At 39.1% G+C, this 11,166-nt stretch overlaps 1 long non-coding RNA gene across 1 annotated transcript; it reads left to right on the top strand.

The window, feature by feature from the left end:
* The first annotated feature begins 2,122 nt into the window (after positions 1 to 2,122).
* On the top strand, positions 2,123 to 8,106 carry LOC141584980 (uncharacterized). The gene is made up of 3 exons (XR_012518263.1): positions 2,123 to 2,267; positions 3,911 to 4,038; positions 7,998 to 8,106. It is a non-coding gene; the product is annotated as an uncharacterized LOC141584980 (long non-coding RNA).
* Positions 8,107 to 11,166: the final 3,060 nt, after the last annotated feature.

Below are 11,166 nucleotides of genomic sequence, written 5' to 3'. Positions count from 1 at the left end.
TTAGGGTCTGAGAAGAGGAAGCTGGAGTTTGCAAGACAGGGTATAAGAGAGGATACAACTGCATAGAGAGAGAATTCTGAAGAACGGCAGTGGGAATCCCTTGAGTATCCAGTCCAGCATTGATCAGTGCATGCATGGAAAGAAACCATTTAAGGCTGAGGAAAGAAGCACCTGAAAAACCTAGAGAAAACAGCACCCAGCAATCACATAGTACTGGGAATAGTACTTGTCCCTACCAGCCACACAGGAAAACCTCATCATTAATTAGTTATTGGGTAGGGTACTCAGAAGGATCTTGCTCCATTAATAGGTATTAATTCATCATAAACTAAATGTTATAGCAGTCTTACCGTACAAACCTTAAAAACAAGACCCAACAGGATCAAATTATGTCCAAACAACTTAACTTCATCCCACAACAATGCTTAAGAAAATTTATAAAAATTGCTAAAATATTCAGCAGCCAAGAAGGTAAAAGTCAATATCTGACATCCAATCAGAAATTATTAGAGAATCAGAGGTAGAAAAATACCACCCATAATAAAGGTAAAAAATTAAATCAATTGAGACAGACCTAGAATAGACACACATAATAGAATTGACAGAAAAGTACAGAAAAGTTATTAGAACTGTAATTCATTTTTCAAAAATTAGGTAAGGACATAGAATAACATATGTTCTTACTTATAAGTGGGAGTTAAATGATGAGAACACATGGACACGTAGAAGAAAACCCCCAAACGTAAAATGCAACCATATATATATGAATAGAACAAGAGACACTGGGGCCTGTCAGAGGGCAGAGGGTAGGTAGAAGGAGAGGATCAGGAAAAGTAACTAATGGTTAGTAGGTTTAATACCTGGGAGGAAAGGGTGATGAAGTAATTTGTACAACAAAAGCCCATGACACAACTTTATGTATCTAACAACCCTATATATGTACTCCTGCATTTAAAATAAAAGTTTTTTTTTTAAACCCAGTATACCTGAAATCGGTTTCCCTTCACTCCCTTCTAGGAATGTCTATACAGCAGACTTAACATGCCTCTTAATTGAGATGAAGGTGCACTTTAGGAATCTTGACTCCCAGGACAGGTTTCTTTCTCCTCCTCCATCTAAATCCAAGACTCTTGACTATAATGCCATGACCACGTGTTGGGTTTTTCCCAGGTAAATATGATACCTGGGCTCAGGATATTTTGATGATAAAGATCTTGCAATTTGGCAGGAAGAGCCCCAGAGCAGAGGCCAGGATTGGAGATAGACCTGGGAACGAATTCCTAGGTCCGATGGAACCAGCTCCTGGAGGTGAAGATGAAACAGCTTAGATCTCCGGATGATATCAAGGGCAACCAGACACAGAGGCTTTGCTGGTCTCTGAGCTCAAGTAATACACCTGCACCAGTGGCTATGGCAATTTAGCCTATGATGGGCTCCACTTGCAGACTCTTAAATGAAGAGCAGAACAGCACTCAGCGCAGAGAATTGAGACCTTGTGAGAGAGACGGGGCATAGAATCTAAGATCTGTAAACCCTATGTGCAGAGAGACATGCCCAACTATGAGATATCTGGTTTTTCAAAGAAGTCTCCCAAAGAAAATAGGTATTTACATTGGGCTGGGGCTCCCTTCCCTCCCATTCTCATTATTCTTGGTATTCCCTGAATATTCAAAATAACTTTTCTGATATTGTGTATGGGAACAGGCAAGAATGTCAGTTGAGCTTCCCAACCACATCAACTTTCACACCTCCAGTGCTATTATTAAAGCATTACTGAATGTTATAATAATTAGCATTTATCAACTGTCTAATAAATGCCATCTTTTATAAATGTATCTTAATTGTTTTAGGTTAATTACTATAAGATTTCTATGAATTAATAATGCCATCCCATTTAGCAGATGAGAAAATTGAGGCAGGGAGGTGTCGGGGATAGCAGAGAAAACTCTGCTTTATGTAATCATTTGAAGACCCTGATCTTTCTGCATTTTGGCCCCATAACACACAGCTGCTATGGTCATCCTGGAATCTGGAATCTTGCAGAATATTCTGTGTCAGGCACACATCATTTTTATTGGCCAGAATCCAATCACATGACCCCAACCTAACTGCAAGGGATGCTGGGAAATGTAGTCCAGTCGTGTGGCTAGCAGGAAAATGAAAGGGGTTTGGTGAAAACTTGCTCTAGCTCCCAGACTTGGCAAATGATAGAGGATTTAATGCACACAGTCTGGCTTCCAAGCCCACACCCTTAACCACTGTACTCTGTAAGTTCTGGTCGTTTAAAATTTCATATTAAGCATAGCAGTTTTGCTAGGATATTTCCCCGATGACTCCTCTAGGACAGACAACGTAAGGCTGACTATCCCATGGTGTTCATACAGGGCACATTTACCTAAAATCTGCATCTTCCACTGTTGCGGACTCCCTCTATTCTCCGTTTATATTTTCTTCTTACTCTGTATACTCATGGTTTTGTGGATACACCTCTAACATTGTCCTTTATCTCTCACCTATTTTGAAGACTCTCAGGTAATTTTATCATTCCTTTCAGAGCACAGCATGAGTGCCTCATCTCAAAGATACCATAGGATGATACCCTACCAGGAGTTGGATGAAATGGAGAAAACACAGCTTACTTCTCTCTGAAAATGAGAGTCCTTCAGTGAGAAGCCTGTCCTCTGTCCTGGCGTGTCTTGTCTCATCTTGTGTTAGTCTAGCTGTGCTTCTCAGTGATAAACCTCTCAGAAACATCCCCTCTCTAGGAGGGATTCCTCATTATGAAACTATTAGGATTGTGTGGGGCACACATGAAACTCTTCCCCAAAAAGTTAAATAAACTAGTAGCTAACAGAAATTATTGAGGTTGTAGGATGGCAGATAAGAAAAGAAACAACTTGCTGAAGCACTGAAACCCCACTTGTGAGATGAAAGAACTGACTGAAATTAGATGGAACCAATATGGATGACCGGAGTTTGCACAGGAGGAGCTTACTAACATCACAGCCTGAATTTTCACTGCCTGGTGCATACTAACTTCCCCTGCATTTGCACATGAGATAGCGTAAAAAGGTAATTGTGCATGCCCAAGGACTTCCTAGACCTCCCCTTTCCTTCCACCGATTACCTACTAATTTCTCCACCCTGTGAACCTTTTTTAATAAAAAACTAGCACAAGTTTGAGCTTCACTCCTGCCTCCTTGTGAGTCAACTTGCAGTATAAAGCTTTCTTCTCAGAAACCCAGTGTCATATTTCTGGCTTCCAGCACATTGGACCGTGTGCCCCTTTTGCTGGATAACTCACATGGACACCTTTCTCTCTACCCCCTATTTCTTGCTGCCTCTATTAGTCACAGTCTGCTGACTGCTGTAACAACCCCCAAATGGCAGTGGTTGTCATCAATAAAGGTAAATAAACCTTTATTGATGAAAGAAATAACTTATTTGCATTACAATCCCAAGTGTGGGGGGTGGTGGGGAAACCCCTGCTTTATGTAGTCATTTGACGACCCTGGTCTTTCTGTATTATGGCCTCATAACACACAGCTGCTATGGTCACCCTGGAATCTGGACTCTTGCAGAAAGTTCTACTGCCAGGCTCACATTATTTTCATTGGCCATAACCCAGTCACATGGCTCCAACCTAACTGCAAGGGATGCTGGGCAATATAGTCCAGTTGTGTGGCTAGCAGGAAAATGAAAGGGGTTTGGTGAATCCATTGTACTTGCCATCAGCCAGACTAAAGACCTGCTTTCTCATCCAGTAATTATTATACTTCCTTGCCTCAATTAAGGGTCTTCATCCATGGATGGTTCATTTTATGGGTAGATATGACTCCTTGGCATAAGGCTCAGTGGACTATGGCCTGTGAGCCAGCTCCAAGCAGCTGCCTGTTTTTGTCATATCCAGCTCTCAGGGATTGAGTGGGCAAGCACTGTGGACTGCAGACACCAAGCTCCACCCTGAATTCCCCTCTACTCCCAGAAGCTTCATCCCAGCTAGCAGGCTCACAGCACTGCAGCCCAGCATTTGCAGCAGTGAATAACTCAGAAATAGCAGATGGGGCGGGGAAACCAGTTTTCTCTCTTGTACTGATATCTGCAGTTTTGTGTCTTCTTCCACAAAGTCTAAAATATACACCATCTGGTCCTTTACAGGAAAGTGTTTCTACACCTCTGTCCTGGAGAGACAATTTTCATCTTTAGAAATTGGAAACTCTTACCTTTATTTTGTCGACTAGTTTCTCACCTTGAAGTTTGTCCTGGGGTAAAGTGTGGAAATGTCAGAGGATTCTGCAGGAATTCCTAATTCACTTTTACTGACAAATAAAATGAATAGTTTCAGTCCTGTATGGGCACTGTTGGTAACTGCCTGATTGAAACTGGATTTCTATTAATCCAGACACTCTGGACCAAAAAAAAAAAAAAAAAAAATCGTATAATTGATGCACTTGATTTTAATTTCATCACACACACACACAGCCATATCATTGCCATAATGAATACTATTTATTCAAAGCATCCAGGAGTAGAAAAGGAGAAACACCCACAACAACATTTACATCATTTTATTTAAATTTACATTAAGAATAACTAGTTTCTCACATTTCTTAATGGTTGGAACAAAAAGAGAGAGGAAGGGGTAAAAAATTAGTTGTTTCAGTTAATGTGTGAATAGTTGGTATTTCTGTTTCAGAATGACTTGTACAAATTTGGGGAATGGTGAGAAGTGGTAATATTTAAAAAAATTGAGAAGGAAAACTTCATCCACACATTTGGAAATGCAGACTCCACTTACTGTTCTCATAATTATCACCGACATGTAGTATTTATCAGATCCCAGTAATGGGACAGGCAAAAGAAAGAAGTGGCTCTTAGAATAGTAGCTGCCATGGAGCTTGGTATTTTCCTGAACCAGGTGAGTCTGAGGATATATATAAAATACTTTCCAACCTGCAACAGGAATGCTGAGTTGAAGGACCTTCTGCAAATCAGATCAGGATAGAATCAACCCCAGTGTATAGCTGTTAGTTCATTTCCCTTCCTCTCTTCTTTCTTTGTTTTCTTTTCTTTTTTTTCTTTTAAAACAATGTAACACACAGGTAGCGACAGGTTTGGTCGATCCTACTCCTTAGTTTAGATCCTATCATGATTGTTCCTGCCAGGCCCTTTTGTTTTCTCCCCCCCTCCCCGTCTCCTCTAGCATTACCCCTTCCTTGTGGAGGGACCCGTGTGCTTGATGTATGCCCTTGTGTGGTATCTCTGAATCTTTGCATAGTGTATAATTATGGTTTGTCTATACATGGGTTTAAATTCACAAATATCGCACTGTGACCTAGATCTATATTCCCCTTAGTACTATATTTTAAAGAGTCCTCTGTGCTTCTCTTGGTAGCTCTGGTTTATTGTTCCTATTAGTTTCCATGAATGAGCTTCTGCTTCCTGCTCCTCTTTCTTTCCACCCACCTTCCCACACTGGTCCCTGTCCCAGTAACAGCTCATTCCACTTTGTTCGTATAGTTGTCGCCTTCAAGGGTTGCTTCAGTGCATAGAGAAGACTATCTGTGACTTCTTGCCTTTTAAATTAGTAATCAAAATATTCAAGTCAATAAAATGCCAAACTTAAGATTTTCCCTAAGTCGTTATGTTCAGCTTACAAGTCTTAATATTTCTATTTGCAAATTTATTTGAAAAAATTTTAAGAGAATTTTGAAAGCCTTAACTAAATTTCTTTAAATAGTTTAAACTGTATTTGTAAATTAAATATATCTACTATCTTGTTAAGCAACTAATATGCTATTTAATAAGCAAAATGATCTTAAGTATTCAAACAAGCCTAGAAATATAATAAATAAATGTTGTTTTTACGTTCTATTATTGTTTCTGTATTAAGATAAATTTCTTACACTTTTTAACTTAAAGACAAAAGTCAAAACTCGATTTCTAAATTGCATTTTAACTGGAAAAGAAAGATGAATCTGTAATCTAATATGACAAATTGTCTTAACAATTACAAATGTTTCAAGTACAAAGAATTCCCCAGTTACTCCTTACCTTGGCAAATAAATAAAATATACAGATTTGGTATAATTCATCATCTGTTTTGTTGATTCTAAACTTCCATGAGCTTAAAGAGATAATAAGGAAAGCATTTTAACATTTCCAGAAAATTGGAATTACTATCCCAGGCCAGTTGAAATTTATTCTTCAAAAATGGTTGATGTTACCTCCTCAATGGGATTCAATGAACTAGAGATTACAGATTTTCAGCTGGGAGCAACTCTGGAGCAGCAGATACACTTGGTGATTTTCTCACCCCCTGGACTGCCTTGTTAGAACTTTTGAAGTGTTTTATTTGTCCCTGTTTCAAAGCGCAATGACCTTACAGGACAACGTCCTGGATACCAGTCCTACGTTCACCAGTTTTGACTGGAGTCAGACCTCCTGCTCAGTTGCTTCAGCCCTTCATGAGACTGATGTATTAGCTACTGATTTTGTTCTGCACATTTTCCAAATTCTTTCTTGCTGGCAGGGCCCTGATCTACCAGAGACTGAGAAAAACACATTGGCATTCTGCACACTTATTGTGTTTCTGTCTGGCTCTTTCGTTTTAGGGTCTAATGCCATCAAGGGCACACACCTTCCAGTATTCCTGCCTCAATGCTCAATCAAATTGGATTAGCTCTGTTGAGGTCACCCTGGTTCACGTTTACTGACAAATCAAATACACATTTTCAGTCCTGTTTGGGCACTGTTGGTAATTGCCTGATTGAAACTGGACTTCTATTAATCCAGGCTCTTTGGGACAAAAAAAATCATACAGTTGATACAGCTAATTCTAATTTAATTGCATACACATAAAGCCTTAAAAAATAGTCATTCCGTGCATTCAGGAGTAGAAAAGGAGAAACACTCACAACTAAATTTAGGTGATTTTGTTTAAATATACATAAAGACTTAGAAAAAAACTTTTAGGTCTTTGAACATTCAGTACCAAATTCCGTTCCACATTCATTAAATTTTCTTAGAGAAATTAAATGACATTTTAAAATGGCTGTTCTTGTCTTATTACTTAATAAATCCTAAATAACAGACAGAACACATAAAATGCCAGTTATTATAAAATGTATTACTACAGTTCCGTTTCAACATATTCTAAACATCATACAATTGACACCATTAATTTTGTCACACATACACACCACCATGTGATTAACAGAATAGGTAAAATTTGCACACACAGTGTCAGCGAGACACATGCACAAATACCCCACACTTATTTCAATAAAAATCTTACTAAAGTCTCTCTTTTGAATCCTTTTTCCCTTTGAATGCAATTCACTCGCCACCTTTTATTAACCCAACTTATTTCAATAATTCATTGCTGTGAGTTTTGTTTTTAAAGCTTAAGATTTGAACAACTGGGCTCATAAAAGTCTTTGATTAAATTTATCTGCCCCTTTAGCATTCCTATTTATATTTAAAATGTATTCTTGGTTTCCAGCAACATCAGCAAGTTTCTGCCACCTTCTGAATTTATTTTTGCCCCAAGGCTTAGAACCAGCCAGTCTCCAATGAGTCCTGGATTCTTCCAGCTGAGTTAGTTTTAGAAACCAGGATCTCGAGATCCAAAGGGCATTCTGTCCAATGGGTTTCTGTTATTCTTTGGCAGTGTTTAGATATTGATTTTGGTTAAAGGTTGACCTTGATAATTCAGATTTAAGACACTAGATTTATATCCAACTTTTCTTTATTGCTTACAGTTTTCTCAGCCACCAGGCCTCTCTCTGACTTCAGCTACCACCCTCTCACTCCTGCATGGTTCCTCAGCCTCTGCCTGCCTTCTGCATGAGCCTGCTCCCTGAGCATTGGCTTGTTTGTTGGTTGATAAGTTGGTTGGCTTGTTTGTTGTCTCAGCCAACTGGTCTTCTCAATCCACACACTCTCCTTTGATATCTCACCCACTTATATGACTTTTTTTTGTTTGTTCGTTTCAGCTGCTGTCCCTAGGCTGACGACTGCCACATCCTTCCCGAGGCCAACTTTCCTCTGAGATTCAGATGTGTGTCACCAACTAGAGAGTAGACTTGGAATCCAAAAATAAAGCTTTTGAACCTGGAAACCATCATTCTCAGCAAACTGACACAAGAGCAGAAAATCAAACACCACATGTTCTCACTCACAGGCGGGTGTTGAACAATGAGAACACATGGACACAGAGAGGGGAGCACTATGCACTGGGGTCTGTGGGGGGGAAATGGGGGAGGGACGGGGGTGGGGAGGTGGGGAGAGATAGCATGGGGAGAAATGACAGATACAGGTGAAGGGGAGGAAGGCAGCAAACCACACTGCCACGTGTGTACCTATGCAACAATCCTGCATGTTCTTCACATGTACCCCAAAACCTAAAATGCAACAAAAAATTTTAAAAAAATAAAGCTTTCAGTTAGTAGAGACATTTTGCTTCACATAGGCAAATGATCATTTTGATAGAAATCATTTGTTTACTCAAATCTTTGTATTGCTAGAAAAAGAGATTTTGAAAACCCCAGTAAAGTCAAGAAGAAAGAAAAGAAGGAAGGAAGCAGAAGGAATTAAGGAAAAGTGTTCAATAGGATGATCCACTAAAACGCCATTCCAATGCCCTTTCCAGTGAGAAAAGTTGACGCTGAAATTGTCATATTTGCTTACACAGGAAACCACAGATCCAAATTCAAACTTAATGATAAAGTGTTTTCTGGGCAAATTACTTAAACTCTCTGATCTTCAGTTTTCTTTTCTATAAAGTGATGATGCTAACATTTGTGAAGTTATAAAACAAATATGAATAAACCTAACAAAACACCTGGCCCTTAGCATGAAACACACCTTTTTTTAAGGTAATCAGGGAATGAATTCATTGTTGACATATACCTGGGAAGTGGGTGTATGGCCCTCTTCAGAACTGGATGTTTCTCTGATGAGTTTAAAGCCTTAAAATGGCCGTTAAGAAAGATTGGTAATGAGATGTAATTAAACGTGAATGGCATTTTTGATAATCCAAAATGTAAAGGCTCTATTACTTATGATTAGCTCAAAATAGTACATTTAATCAGTGCACTTTAGCCCCTAAGATATTATAAATGCAGAAATATTTCTTTTATGTGTACTGACAAGGCTAAATATTAGAAAAATGGTTTTTAAAATCAGAGTTGACCCACAGAATTAGTTTTTATCTTTTTCATGATCATATAAATAATAGTCTGGGTGCTACCAGGTGATTGAAGTCAAAACTAGAGCATCCCCACAATTAGACCCTTTGTTCTGCCTCCTACAAATCTAGGAAAAATAGTAGGAAGAGCTAATTTTTCTACTGAGTAACGAATATATGAAAATGCATTGTCTTTAAAGTTTCTACTGCTAAAGTTTGAGGTTAGCAAAAGAGGGATTTAGATAAATGAATGAGGATACCCAAGGAAATGTCCTTAAACACGTTTCAGAAAGCATTCGTTTATGGAGTTTGTTTCAAGACTGCTGTACTGCTGAGTCCTCAGCCCCTTGCTGCAACTGCAGTCATAGGCTGTGCTAGACACTGTCAGAGGGTCGAGATCCGTGGAACATGTGATACTCATGGAATGATAGAAGTGAATGTCAGATTCAAACTTCAGTCAATAGCCAGTATCAATCCTCATGGATATTTCTGAGAAGAGAAAGTTTCTATTTTCTCTATGAGGGTAGTAAAAGGTCACCTTTTCCTGAATGAGAAAAAATGAATTCCCAGTGCAGACTCTGTTTGTCAGTGGAGGGGCTTCTTCTATATGCCTCTTTCTGCTTGCTTTGACTTTGGCTATGTGGAAGAGAGATGAGGCAGGGCTTCCAGGAGATCCTTCATTCAACCCGTGGTGATGTCATAGCTAAACGTGGAGCATTGCACCAGGGGGGATCCTTCGAAAGCTCAGAGAGGGGCAGAGGATACAAACACCTGTGTCTCTGGAGGGGAAAGGTAAGGCAGGCAAACGTGAGCAGAGATTCTGGGTAACACACCCCTGAGAGGCTTTCAATATTAAAACAAATTAAATCGCAAAAAGATTAAAATATGTATTTTCTATCTGTGAAACTAAAATAGAAAATGAAATTGAGGATTAATTTTAAAAGTACCAAACCTTCTCAGGTTTTATTTTCATTGCTTTTCCCTTTTTGGAAAGCTTTCTGTGAACATAATATTGAACTTAAGGCTTAGCACTGTTAAGTTCATTTTCTAGAAATGATAATTGTGTCACCTAAAATATTGAAAAGTAGAAAGATCTGGGGAAAAAACTACATATAAAGGGCACAAAATCTGGAGTCTGAGGGTCTCCCGTGTTGATTTAAGATTTGTTTTATAAAGAGTTGCTTAATGAGGATAATTCCTCACTAGGGACTTGGGTAAATTATTATTTTTTTTTTTTCTTTTTTTTTTTTTTTCTTTTTTTTTTTATTGCATTTTAGGTTTTGGGGTACATGTGATGAACATGCAAGATTGTTGCATAGGTACACACATGGCAGTGTGCTTTGCTGCCTTCCGTCCCCTCACCTGTATCTGTCATTTCTCCCCATGCTATCTCTTCCCACCTCCCCACCCCCCGCCCCTCCCCCATTTCCCCCCAACAGACCCCAGTGTGTAGTGCTCCCCTCCCTGTGTCCATGTGTTCTCATTGTTCAACACCCGCCTATGAGCGAGAATATACGGTGTTTGATTTTCTGCTCTTGTGTCAGTTTGCTGAGAATGATGGTTTCCAGGTTCATCCATGTCCCTATAAAGGACGTGAACTCATCGTTTTTGATGGCTGCATAATATTCCATGGTGTATATGTACCACATTTTCCCTATCCAGTCTAACATCGTTGGGCATTTGGGTTGGTTCCAGGTCTTTGCTATTGTAAACAGTGCTGCAATGAACATTTGTGTGCACGTGTCCTTGTAGTAGAATGATTTATAATGCTTTGGATATATACCCAGTAATGGGATTGCTGGGTCAAATGGGATTTCTATTTTTAGGTCCTTGAGGAATCGCCACACTGTCTTCCACAATGGTTGAATTAATTTACATTCCCACCAACAGTGTAAAAGTGTTCCTATTTCTCCACATCCTCTCCAGCATCTGTTGTTTCCCGATTTTTTAATGATCGCCATTCTAACTGGTGTGAG

This window comes from Saimiri boliviensis, chromosome 7 (genome assembly GCF_048565385.1).
Source record: "Saimiri boliviensis isolate mSaiBol1 chromosome 7, mSaiBol1.pri, whole genome shotgun sequence".
Classification (NCBI taxonomy): Eukaryota; Metazoa; Chordata; class Mammalia; order Primates; family Cebidae; genus Saimiri; species Saimiri boliviensis.
This window is presented reverse-complemented; position numbering and strand designations above follow the sequence as displayed.